General features: G+C 43.0%; 1 pseudogene; it reads right to left on the bottom strand.

Moving 5' to 3' along the window:
• LOC134361673 (target of EGR1 protein 1-like) overlaps positions 1-11,709 on the bottom strand; it is a 45,497-nt pseudogene extending 33,788 nt beyond the window's left edge.
• Positions 11,710-13,236: the final 1,527 nt, after the last annotated feature.

Genomic DNA, 13,236 nt, shown 5'->3' with positions numbered 1-13,236 from the left:
GTGCAACTTAAAATTCTGTACTTCCACATAACATTATAGCATGAGTACTTAACATGCTATTACCTACTTTCTTAAGCAATTGAATGTGTTTATTATGTTTCATCAAATATATACTCAACGGTTATTTTAATTAATCCCTCATGGTAAGACATTTAAGTTGCTCCCAATCTTTTTCTATTATGAAAATGTGGCAATAAACATATTTGCACATGAAACAGTTTCCATACTTAGCTTTATTTCGCTAAGATAAATCCCCCAAAGTGCAATTTCTATTCCATTACTTTCATTTTCTTTTAGTCCCTTAGCAAAGGCATATTATTTTGCTTATATTGAGTTGAGTTCTTGATCAAAACTTATAACTGCCTGCTCCTCAAAGTGTAAATGCAAAAATTAAAACAGCTGGGCAATATTTACACTTTTTTGATACATTTAATACAACTAAGTGATATAGAGGAAAAGCATCCCTTTGTACTTATACCGCACCTACTCTGTGCCAAGCACTGAGCCAAGTGTTTCAAAAATATTAACACACCTGACCTTTTTGACAACTGTAAGAAGTAGTCACCATCATTCTTTTTGTTTTAGCGATGAGGACACCAGGCCAAGGCTGCACGGGCAGGAAGTGGTAGAGCCAGGATCATGGACACTGGTGCTCTGGCTACAGAATCTGGGTTCTTAACCGCTACGCTGGACCCAAGTTTGGAGTCAGATCTAGGTTCAGGTTCTAGCTCCATCACTCTCTGACCTATAGGCAGGTAAGTAAACTGCTCCAACTAGTTTTATCGTCTCTCTATTAAACATAAGCACACATGCTTTTATGTAAATGCATACATGTTAATTATATCATGCATTTTTAGCGCAGTCTTTTTTTCTCCTTTTTTGCTTAGCTTCATCCATCCCCACTTCACCCCATAAGCACTCGCAGCCCCCTCCACCCCAAAGGCACCAATGTCTTCCATGTTAACAACCTAGTACCCATCATTTATGGTTTTTTCCATGCTCACATAATCATACACATGTGTCTCTACCACAACACACAGTCCCACTTTGTATGGATGATTATTGTTTACACTGAAAGATCATATGTGTTTCAGTCAGGACCCAATCAGGAAAACAGAAACCACTCTCAGGTAATTCAGACAGAGAGGATTTAATATAAGTTACTGGTTACACTGGTGACAGGAAAGATAAGAAGCCAAACGCAGACTGGTGAGGCAGCCCAGAGATTCACAAGAGCAGGGAATTGCTACCAGCCCTGAGCTGGAAGTGCAAAGGAAGGAGGTAATGTTATCTCATGCCAGCAGCTGGGGTCACCTGGTGGAAACTGGCAGCATGGCGAAGCTGCCCAGTGGGGCCAGAGCCATGGAGAGACATTGCTGGCAAAGACGCTGCCTATGGTGGATACTCTGGTTTCTCTATTCCTTCTACCCACAATAATCCACCAATGACTCCCATTTGCTGTCGATGGGGAGACAACTGACATGGGAGCCTGGAAAACTGAATCTTTGGGGGTCAGCTACCCTACAGTGCAGAGGAGAGCAGGGGATATGTGAGGAACGGATCAGAGAGCAAACATATGGATAGCCAGCATGATATCATGCACTCTTTCCTACACCTGCTTTTCTCAGCCAATATCACCTTGGGGAAATCCTTCCAAATCAACAAGTATACCTCTAAGATGTTATTTTATGGCTGCTTAATTATTTATGTAACTATTCTGTTACTATTGAGTATTCATGTGCTCATACTCTTACATGAAAATAATATTGCCTTTCCTGCCTAACTCCTATAGTGATTGTGAGCATTGAGTAAGTCAATGGATATGAAGCTACTTTATAAACTAGAAACCTGAGTAGCAGAATGTAAGTATTATGTGAATTATTATATCACTGTAAGATGGTATTCATGCTAAATGCTAAAAACCTGGTGAAGACACAGTCAGCCTGGAAGTTACGATCAAACCACAATGGACTGATATTCTGGGTACCAGAGAAGTGCCCCAAGACTGGCACTTTCTCCCTCTGGGAAAGCAAGTCTTGAAACCTCCCTGTCTTCTCATCTGCCCTGCTTTCTGAAGTGCTGTTTCTCACTTAGAATAAGCAATAACCAATACTGAATTTATGCTTTACAGCAGCACTGTCCAGTAGGAATTTCTGTGATGACAGAAATGTTCTATGTCTGCATAGTACAGAACATGGTAGCCACTAGCTGCATGTGGCTATGATTACTCGAAAGTGATTAGTATGACCAAAGAACTGGATTTTCAACCTTATTTCATTTTAGTTAACTTAAATTTAAATTTCCACATGCATTTGACAGTGCAGCTTCAGAACCTCACAATCATTTTTTCATGAGAGTAGTACTTTTTACCCAAAGTGACATGTGAGGATCAACTCCAGTTCAGAATTTACTGAATCACAACCTCTGGTGCTTGAACTAGTACAGTCTGCTAAGTTCCTAAATTCTCTCTTAGAAGAGATAGAGAGAAGGCACCTGCACTGTCTTACCTTGGAAAATTAATACATTAGGCCACCTACTGATTAATGGATATTAAATTTTTTGGACTGATTTATTGACTCTTATGGTCACCTATCTGAGAACAAGAATCTACAGCAATAGGGAAAAAAAAGGAAAGAGCAGAGGAGCAGTAGGTTTTGATAGAGCAGAAGGCAGCCAAGAAAGTCCCAAGAATTTGGCAACTCCCACTGGGGGCTTTGTGATTGGCGTCCCTGAGCAGCCCAGGGTGAGCATGAAAGCTCTAGAGAGAGGCAAACTGTCAACTACTTCTACTTAAAATGTTTCCTAGGGTCACCTTGGCAGTTCAGGGGGCAGAGCCAGGGGATCTGGAACTCAACAGGCCCATAGTGTGATAAGGGAAGGTGGACCATGCCAAGAGGTATTCGTGGCTAATTAGGCAGCCAGCTGCTCTAATTGCACAATAGGATGGATAACAGAGCTGCGGAAAGACAGATGATGAGGTAAAGCACTTATTAAATATAAACACTAAGTTGGAGGTGAGGTGTTAATTTTCAAGGCAATACACAATCGTCAAGTCCTGTCACATAATTCCATTTCACATTAAACTTGTTATGGGCAATAATGGAATAATGTCAGTGACTCACCTCTGTTCCTCAACAGCAGGGAAATTGATGGTGAGCTAAAACGTTTCCAGCCCTGAAGTTATACATGACTTGAGGGGATAAAACTGGAATGGAAAAGATATGAAAAATTCAGAATGAATGCCTATAATGCTATCTCGGGTCCAATTGTTCGATGTTGCTAAGAAAGTATTAGCATACTCTGCTCTGCTCTGGGTTCTGCCAGCAGCAAAAGGGAAAACATTCTGCTGCTCATTATGACACCTTTAATAAGTACAAGTGTGGCTCGGTGGAGTCTTACACATGCAACCTTCCTCTAATCCCTTTGGAGAAAGGGTACAACCTAATAAACAAATTAGCATTGACAGGAGTTAAAGTTGAAACCTTGCATTTCCAAGACGAACCAAGGAATCTCCAGCTGTCAGGTTAGGGCTTCCTGACTCACCTCTTTTATTGTATCATAAACCTCATTCTTCTGCCTCCCAAACTGAAAACGTTGGATGTGTTTACAATACCTCTAAGATGAGCCCATACTCCTCAGCCTGACACCAACACCTTTACAAAACAGCCCCAACCTCACCTTCCTTACCAAACACTGAATTCTTCCCCTTCATCAGCCTTCACAGACTGATAGATGGAAAAACATTCTGACAATGTGACCAACTGCAAGTTAACTTTCATTAACTGCTTCCTTATCTGTAAAATGCACCTAGAATCAGGACATGCAGGAATTATCATGAACATTAAGCAAAGCACCCAGCATGCTGCCTAGCTTCAAAATATGCAGGTTCTCTTCACCTTCCCACCCTTGCCCAGCAGCTGGACTTGTCTTCTCATTATTTCTGAAACACACTTACTAAATTCCTACTTCCCTTCGTCTCTTCCCTGCACCCTTCTATTTCCATCGCTTTGATGCTGCTGCTAGAATCGACACAATCTCCATCTCCCAGTTCTCCACTTAGCAAATCCTACATTTTTTAAGCTACAGGTCCACCTGTCCTTTCCAAAGTAAAGCCAGACTCCATTTCTGTGTTAAGAGGAAGGCTTTAGGCAATCTTAAATATTCTCTCCAAATCTAACATTGCACGATGCAAAATATACTTAAAAGTTTGCCAAGAGAGAACTGTACATGCATCAGGCCAGTCCTGAACTCTTTACCTCCTCCTATTCCAGTAATCAAAATGAATGCATGCTGAGATATGTTAAGGCTCCTCAGAGATATTTGCATTTTAGCATTCTCTAACATAGGGGTTGTCAAACTTTTTCTCTAAAGGATCAGGTAGTAAATATTTCAGTCTTAATGGGCCATACAATCTCTGTTGCCACTTCTCAACTCTGCCATTATAGCAAAATGCAGCCATAGACAATATGTAAATCAATGCATGTGGCTGTGTTCCAATAAAACTTTATTTACAGGCACTGAAATCGGAATTTCATGTAATTTTCATGACATAAAATATTATTCATCTTTTGCTTTTTAAAAAACTATTTAAAAGCATAAACACCATACAAGCTCTTAGGACCTAAAACAAGTTGTGGTCCAAATTTGGCCTGTAGTTTGCCAACCCTTGACTTAACCAACAACAGTGGGCACCTGGCTATAATCTCTAGGCACCATCACAGGTTGTTAGCTCCTACTTTTCTAGAACTTTCTTTTTCCTAAGTAATTAAGCCTGGTCAGTGAGGTCCCACCAATGATAAGAGTTGGAGTTACTGTTGCTTTTGTAGGTTTACTTGCATCTTAATTTCTTCCAGTTCTTTAGAGAGCTTGTAGAATTTGTGGAATTACTTTTTGGTTTTCCCCTCCAGAATGGCCCTTTGGGGCAGGGAGGTGAGAACTGATTTTCGCTACATTACCTCTCTGCTGAACTAAGGGGGGAGTGGTGAGGCAGGCTGGCTTAGCAGGGGGTACCCACACATAATCCATAATTAGAAGGGCATGAATAGCATGATTTATAGTATCCAAGGTGAAAGGGAGAAACACAGGGCTCAAGACCAAGGACTGAAATGACAGAGACACCCCCACCTCTATCACCAGCCAGATATAAGAGCTGGACTATTAAATAGAAGCTCTAAGGGTCATTCTGACATGACAAAAGTTTTTCCAACCTGATGGCTTTTCTTCCTGGAGCTGTGGTGTAATAAGCCAGGTCAACTCTGGAATATTCTATAATGAAGAATTATTCCTATAACTAAGAATTCTGCCCCTATTGGAAAACAAGTTTATCTTCATCTGTGTGGGGCAGAGGTCTCTGGTATCTATCAAATAGTTGAGTTAGGACTAATATGAGGCAGGGCGATTTACCAACTAGAGCCTATTAAATATTTTAAGGTTGCAACTAGATATTCCCTGGGTATTCATGGGGCGAGATTGTCTGGAGTTGGCTTCACTTTTTACTGCTTCCTCTTCAAATCGCTTAGGCTTTCTTTCATTGTCTCCTAAAGTAGGAGCCAAAGCTAGAACAAGATTAGGTCCTTGTCAGTAAATGAAAGAAGGGAATTTTTTTTTTAAAGGAAGCTTTTGGAGAGATTAGAGAATCTGTCAAATTTGCCAAAAGTCCCCAAGCAAAATTAATTATAGCAGTCCCCAACATGTGCTCTGTACCACTGAGCACCTTGTGTCACAATTGTTGTAAATAGAATAACTTAGCCCTTATCCAACAGGTCACCTGGGGGAAGGGGACACCTCAGGGGACATGGTGTCATGAAGGAATAGGCCAGGTTCAAGAAGGCCCCTCTGTGCTCTCCTCACCCAGTCAAGCCCTGTCTGAAGCACAGTGATGGATTCTGGCACTTGAATGAGAGCAAGGGCTTGGGTCTAGCAAGAGTGTCACGTGAGAGTGTCTAACCTATTGAGGAGAACACTGAAGGAGGCAAATGCTGATTCAAACATTCTTTATATCTGTGATGTGAAAGAGAGACTAGGGGCCTAGAATGTGAGAGAGGGAAAGGCCATATAGTCTAACTGGGGCCCAGGAGGGGTGTCTCCAGCTGTCTGGACTCCCAGCTGAGTTCCACTGCAAGCTCCACTCTGGTTTCTCCCACTGAGCTTCTGGACCCCTCCCAGGGCTTTGTAGTGGGGAGGGAGGCAGGGCGATTCTCTTGGCTGAACTTCACAGCCCAGTCATCCATTTTAGGCTGATCCAGCAACTTGCCTTCCCAGGGCCAGCTTGGGTGTTCCCCTCTGCCATTCTCTTTGCTACGGACAGGAACAATGCTGAACACTATGGAACACTTTTGTATTTAACCCACAAATTCCCCCTCTGGGCAGTGCCAGGAAGTCAGGCAAGATGATGATGATTGCATAACTTAGTATTAACCATCAACGCTGCACCACACACTGAAATCAGATGATCTCTTTCTTATTGAAGTTTTTCTTCTCGAACAAGAAATAAGAATGTTTACAGCATTCATCCACAAGAAGTTACAGCTAGTGATTTAAAAAAAAGTAGAATTTGCTATAGGAATCAAGGAAGAAGCAAGGCCAAAAGGCACTTGGTTTGGGGAGGCAGAACAGTGCTGTATGAAGCATAGTGAACTTCAAGCTGGGATAAAATCCTGGCCCCTTTGTTAGCAGTGTGCCTTGCCCCTGTAAGCCTGCTAGGTGGGGAACAATGCCTGTACCTCAGGCTGGTAGAACCAAAAGAGGCAATGTGGATACAGTACCCAGAACATTGCTCATGGAAGGATTCACTGGACATCAGTAGCATATAAATACAAAGCAGGTGGGCACAGCTAGGGAACACCAGACACTCAGTGGGTAGGAAAGGAATCTAGTGCTGCTGGCTCCTCTCTTCCACCTCAGCATCAGCTACATCAGGAGTTGATCACTTTTGCCAAATGGCTGCCTCCTCCTTCATGGCTCTTCCGACACAAGAGTGGGGCTGATTAGAAAGGGGACACCAGCAAAGTGGACAGGGTACCAGTGAATGAGCCAGCTGGGTTAACAGGCTTAATGCTGTACAGGTTAAATGCAAATTATTCACATGGCAGGGTGAATTCTTCAAGTCACAGGATCCACCCAACTACATAGTGGAAGTCTGCTCTGCTGGGGAGAAATCAAAGTTCTGACCCATGCCCCAAGTTGCAGAGGAAGAAGTGATGTTTCTGGCTTCTCAACACTTCACGGGAAGGAAGGCTTGGCCATGTGGATACAGCCCCTGGGTGTTCAGACACCAGAGACAACAGGAGGGGAATGAGAGGAAACTGGACACCAAGAAAGAAGGCTTGGAAAGGACCCAAGGAAACATGGCCCAATTTGTCATCCTGCTAAGGGCCCCAGTGACTATTCTTTGCAGCACAGCACTGATGTTCACCACGGTTTACACGTTGACTTTGAACCCCAATGTGCCCTGCAGAGGTTGTAGTGTGGTCAGTGCTGGATTGGGAAGTTCATGCAATTTCAAACAGGAAGACCAGGTTTTGACCACTGTTTCCACCTCTTGCTGGTTTTGAGAACCTAGGAAAGTCATGATCTCTCCTTCACACCACAGTCTTCATTTATAAAATGAGGGCTAGACCAGGTAAACGCAAAGCTATCTTCAGGAGCTGGTTCTCAGAGTCTCTGGGGAGGGCCTGTGACTAGAGAGGAAAGCTTCCCTCCCACACAGAGTCTGCTGTGTTCCTTGTTGATATTTCTCTGGGGGAAGGACAACAATCTTTTCCAAAATTCTCACTTAGTCAAGAGGATGATGACGTACCTGAGTCTTTATGGCTAGGGAACTCAGATTGTGACTTCAGTCCACAGAGACCTGATACTGTAACCATCTCTTCAGACCATCAGCCAGTGAAGAGTGTGTCTTCTTCAGCTGCTTTGGAGTCGTGAGTGAGGGAGGTGGCCAACCCGACTGTCTTGCAGCTCTCAGTGCATCTGAGTCCCTGTGTTTCTCCAACGTGTGCCCACTCCATACTCGCCAATTTCCACGCCTTTCAACATGCACTCTTGGTTCCTGGATTGTTTTATGTCCCAGCTGGTGCTCTTTTCTCTCACAAGCTGCCTCAGAACACACCACTCTGCTGTCTGTCTACCCACATCCCCCAAAGCTACATTCTTTCCCCCAACAGTGCCATGCCACCCAGTTCAGAGAGGCTGTCATCTCACTGTCACTGCAAGCAAAAAAGATCAAGCCAACTCTAGTTCCCTTCCTCTCTTTTTCATTGCACACACACCAGGGGATGGGTTCACACAGCCCCTGTTTCTGCCTTCCCTCTGTCTTTTGACATTTCTTTTTATCTGGATTTTTCTTCAAAATGAATTCAGTTTGTTTGTAAAACCAGGGTGAGAGACTGGATGTCTCCATCCCATATAAATGGTAAGGCAGTGAATGAACTCATCACAAATTTAGGATGCCTACTGCTATAGTTTGAAATGCCCTCCAAAATTCACATTGAAACTTAATCCCTAATGTGACATTAGTGAGAGCTGGAGCCTTTAAGAGGTGATTGGACCATGAGGACTATGCCCTCATAAATGGATTAATCCATTCATGGATTAAAGGGTTAGTGGAATAATGGGTTATCAGAGGAGCAGGCTAGTGGCTTTATAATGAGAAGAAAAGAGCATGTTAGCACTCTCTTGTCCCTGTCATCATGTGATTCCATGAGCCACTCTCTGCAGAAAGTCCCCACTAGGAAGAAGACCCTCAGCAGATGTACTCCCTTGACTTTGGGCTTCCCAGCCTCCAAAACTGTAACAAATTTCTTTTCTTTATAAATTACCCAGTTTCAGGCATTCTGTGATAACGCTAGAAAATGAATACACCTACTATGTGTCAGGCATTGGGCTTGTTGGGATGAATGCAACAAGTACAGTCCAAAGAGTATTAAAAACTAAACCATTGACCAAAAAGACATCTAGAAACTGTTCCTTTGACAGAATTAGCCAATTCATTCAAGCTAATGATCTTCTCAAAAGAGTCTGTAAATAATTCAATTCTGCTGCTGCCTGAATTGCAAAGATGCAACTCCCTAACATTTCAACCAATGTTCCCTGCCCTGTCCATCACTCTACAAGAGGTGTGTCATATGATGTCCGCCTGTGACATTATGGAAGGAGCCTGGGTAGGAGTTAGGAGCCCTAGAACGTAGCCCCAGATCTGCCATATAACTATCTTGTAAATTCTCTGGGGCACTTGATCTGAAGTAATTTCCCTCTCAGTGTCCCTATCAGACCTAGGGAGCCCATTGTTTCCAGTGTCACCTCCAGCTCTAAAATGTTATTATCCCATTATCTGCTGCACGTAATCCATTAAGGAAAGAAAGAAAAGCATAGTTCAAGACCACAAGGCAGAAAAAAATGACATGGGAAATGACTCTCGTATATAGGGCCAAGACATCACGGTATTTAGAGTGACCAGGTGACCGAGGCTCCCTATGAAGAGGGGTTGGGATGCAGACATGGAGCAATTACATCATCAGAGAAGTCTTGCCTGTGCAGCTTGGGTTGATGTCAGGAATGACATCATCCTGTCCCATGAAAAGCCTAATGAGAATGTGGTTTTTTCAAGCACAGCAGAGCTGATCATTAAAGGTGTGTGTGGCTGTGTGCACATGCTTGCACACTGCTCCCTGCCTGCATTCGAGCACAGGCGTCCACCTCACATCCAAGCCTAGACCATTCATCCTTTTAAGAATCTTATCTGTGCTTTCTAATTGTCCTCCAGTCTCAACTTCCTTTATTTCTTTTCCCCCTTTCCTTCCTTTCTCCTTCCCTCCCTCTTTTATTTCCTCCCTTCCTCCCTTTCTGGGTGTCTTTCATAAGCACAATATTTTTAAAAATTTAAACAGCACAGAATAGTATAAAGTGAAAAGTCTCTCTCTCTTTCCTCCCCCAGACACCTAATTCTCTAGATACCATCCCCAGACACAATTACTAGTATCATTTTCTTGCCTAAACTTCCAAAGATATTATATGCACAGACCTGCATGTATCATTTATAGAACCCTTTTATACAAAGGTTCTGCCTCTTCATTTTTCTAAGTTTTGTTCATTCTCGCTACAAGTGTGTCTCATTTTATACAGTGTACACGCACCCAGAAAATTGGATAAATGAAATTTTTTTAGTTATGTAAAAAGAAAAAAAATGCACTAGGGAACAAAACAATTGAAAATTGAAAAGAAAATCCTTGTATTAGTAAAAGATTTTTCTTCACACCCCTACTATTTAATCAGTTGTGTGTGTACTTTAGTATTGGGGATGTCCTTAAAGTTGAGCACTCCTATATTTTAATTGTTCTCATGGTCTAAAAAAAACATTATGACTTTTTGGACTTTTTTAAAATAATTTTTAGTTTTCCATAATAAGCCAAAGAGAGCCCATCAGTATTCAAATCCCACCAGGACAGTGGTGGCCCAGTGCATCACAAGTGACCTAAATGAGGGCTCAAGTTTAAACTGCATTACATTACTGTCAGCAAGATGTTCGGAAGTGGGGAGCAGAGAACGACCAGATGCTGAGCACTGCCTTAGGCCTTGTGAGAGATTCAGGAAGGTCGGGGGCTTACACCTTAGGTAAAGACAAATCTTGAATCAAGTTGAAGGAAATCATAAAACAGATGGGAATTACATGCTGAAGTTAGTCATCATTGTGCCAGATTTCAAGTGCGGTAAGAATTTTGAGGAGGTCGGTGGGACCAGAAGAGCTGACAGTAACTGGGAGTTGAGCAGACCTTAAAGGATGGGACCAAGGGAGAGGAGAGTACTGGTGTGTTAGTTTCCTAGGGCTGTTATAACAAAGCTCTACAAATTAGTTGGCTTAAAATAGAAATTTATTCTCTTACAGTTCTGGGAGCTCAAGTCTAGTTCTGGAGGCTCAAGTCCAAATTCAAGGGTAATGCTCCCTCTGAAACTGATAGGGAAGAATCCTTCCTTGCCTCTTCCTTGCTTGTGATGTTTGCCAGCAATCCTTCACATTCCTTGGCTTGTGGGTGCATCACTCCAGTCTCTGCCTGTGTCACCATATGGTTGTTTTCTCACTGTGGATCTCTGTATCTTCATATGGCATTTTCTCTTATAAAGATGCAGTTACGTTGCATTAAGGGCCTGCCTACTCCAGTATGACCTTACCTTAGCTGAACTAATTGCACCTGCAATGACCCTATTTCCATATAAGGTCACATCCTTATATGCAGGTACAGGCACTTAGGACTTCAACACATCTTGTCGGGGAGCATAGTTCAATCCATAACAATTGTCAAGGATTTTCCACATGGTTCTATTTCCAGTCTGCCCCACCTCCTGCCATCACCTGGGGCAACATCAGTGTCCACAGAGGGTCAATCTCTTCTTCTCCAAGGACCTTCACTTCTCCTCAGCAAGCCATTCACACAGCCTTGCTGTGGAACATCTTAGCACCCAGGACTTTTTACTCCTGTAAAATAGCAAACTCTGCAATGCCCTTGTCTGAGCCTGGTGTCCCGCCCTTCTCATTTGCCTGCTCTCTACCTCCTTCCTCTAATCTGCTACCCACCTCCTGGATCCACAGTCCTTTCCAACCACAGTGGACCCCACTAATCTACCTGTGCCCTCAGCGATACTGTCAATGTCCCTGCTGTCTTGACAGCCCTTGTGCCTACCTTGCACAAGGGCTGCCTCTTTCAACCATGGATCCATAATGCAGGAGAAAACTAGAAAAAAGGCCTATGTACTTCTTTAGAAAAAAAAAAACTGTAATTTCAATCTTTGCTGTGTCTTTGCATGTGAATTCTCATTCCCATTTGATTGCTTTTCCCATTTCCCAGGTCAACTTCCCAAACTCTCTCCACCCCTCCCCCATCCAAATCTTGTCCCCATTTCCTTCCCTCCCTCTAGAAGTAAAACTGTCCTCTATTGCATGGAATAAATAGAGGCCGTCAAATGTAAACTCTTTAACTTCCTCCTGCTATTGCTCAAAATGTATACCTACTTTCCTCCCATGTCCATTTCTCTTCTGTAGTTCCACAGCATTTTTCATAAGAAGGGAACTAATATTTATTGAACCCCTCCCAAGTTCCAGGCAATATGCGAGGTGTTTTCATATACTCTCTCATTTATATTTCTACTATGACACCTACGTTGTTCTATTTTTGCGTGTTTAGCCTTCCTTCTGACCCTTCAAGTACAGGCTTCTTGGAAAAATCTTGTGAACATCTTTACTCATCATGCATTGTTTTATGCAATCCTCTAAAACCTTATTAATTAAGTAAAGAACTGCTATTAATCTCTAACTTACAGATAGAAAACAGAAGCTCACAGGGGTTAAACCACTTGACCAACCCTACATTGGCTGGAAGTAGGATGCTCCTATGCCCTTCTCCAGGCACCTCCCTCCTCTTTGACCAGGAGCTGCTCTCAGAGTCTAGAGTAAGGAACATCTAAGAACTATTCAAGTTCAGTAAAACATCCTTTCATTCATTTGTTCAACAGATATTTAAAGAGTGTCCTGTGCATGTCAACCTCTGTGCTAGAAGCTGTGAAAACAAATATGACCAAAACATACCTGCCCCCCCCTTTTCTCTCCCTGTGAACCTTGCAGGCTAAGGACCTTCTCCAGGAAGGAACATAAAGACAAAAGGTGGCCATTCCTAGCCCCAAGCACAACCTGTCTACAGCCCACCCATGGGATACATTCCCTTCTTCAGGGGCACCTATGGTAAAGGAGTGGGGCAGGTTGGACTGCCATTTTCCTTTCTTATCCTTGAAGGAAAATGGGAAACAGGGCTACTTCCCATCACTGGATTTATGTATCACAGCTAGAGTTCAAAACTGCTTCCGAGGCCCCTGACTGAGGAGGCAGACTCCCACACAAGTCCCGAGTGCAGCCACTCACCTGTCCCCACTGCCCAGGCATATGAAATGTGTGCTTATCTTCCAAAGGGCTTCTGCTGGTACAGTATTTCTCAATCTCAGCACTGCTGTTTGGATTGAATAATTCTTTGCTGTGGGGGATTGTCCTGTGCATTGTAGGATGTTTAGCAGCATCCCTGGCCTCTACCCACTAGATGCCAGTAACAACATCACCCCCTCCCTCCAGTTATGACAACCAAAAATATCTCCAGACATTGCCAAATTTTCACTTGAGAGTTGGGGGCACAAAAATCAGCCCAGACAAGAACCATTTGCTCTAGTGCATTGAAAATTGCTTGGAAGACCTACAAGGTA

Source organism: Cynocephalus volans, chromosome 13, assembly GCF_027409185.1.
Source record: "Cynocephalus volans isolate mCynVol1 chromosome 13, mCynVol1.pri, whole genome shotgun sequence".
In the NCBI taxonomy this organism is placed as follows: domain Eukaryota; kingdom Metazoa; phylum Chordata; class Mammalia; order Dermoptera; family Cynocephalidae; genus Cynocephalus; species Cynocephalus volans.
Note: the sequence above shows the minus strand (reverse complement) of the source record. Positions and strands in the feature narration are given on the sequence as shown.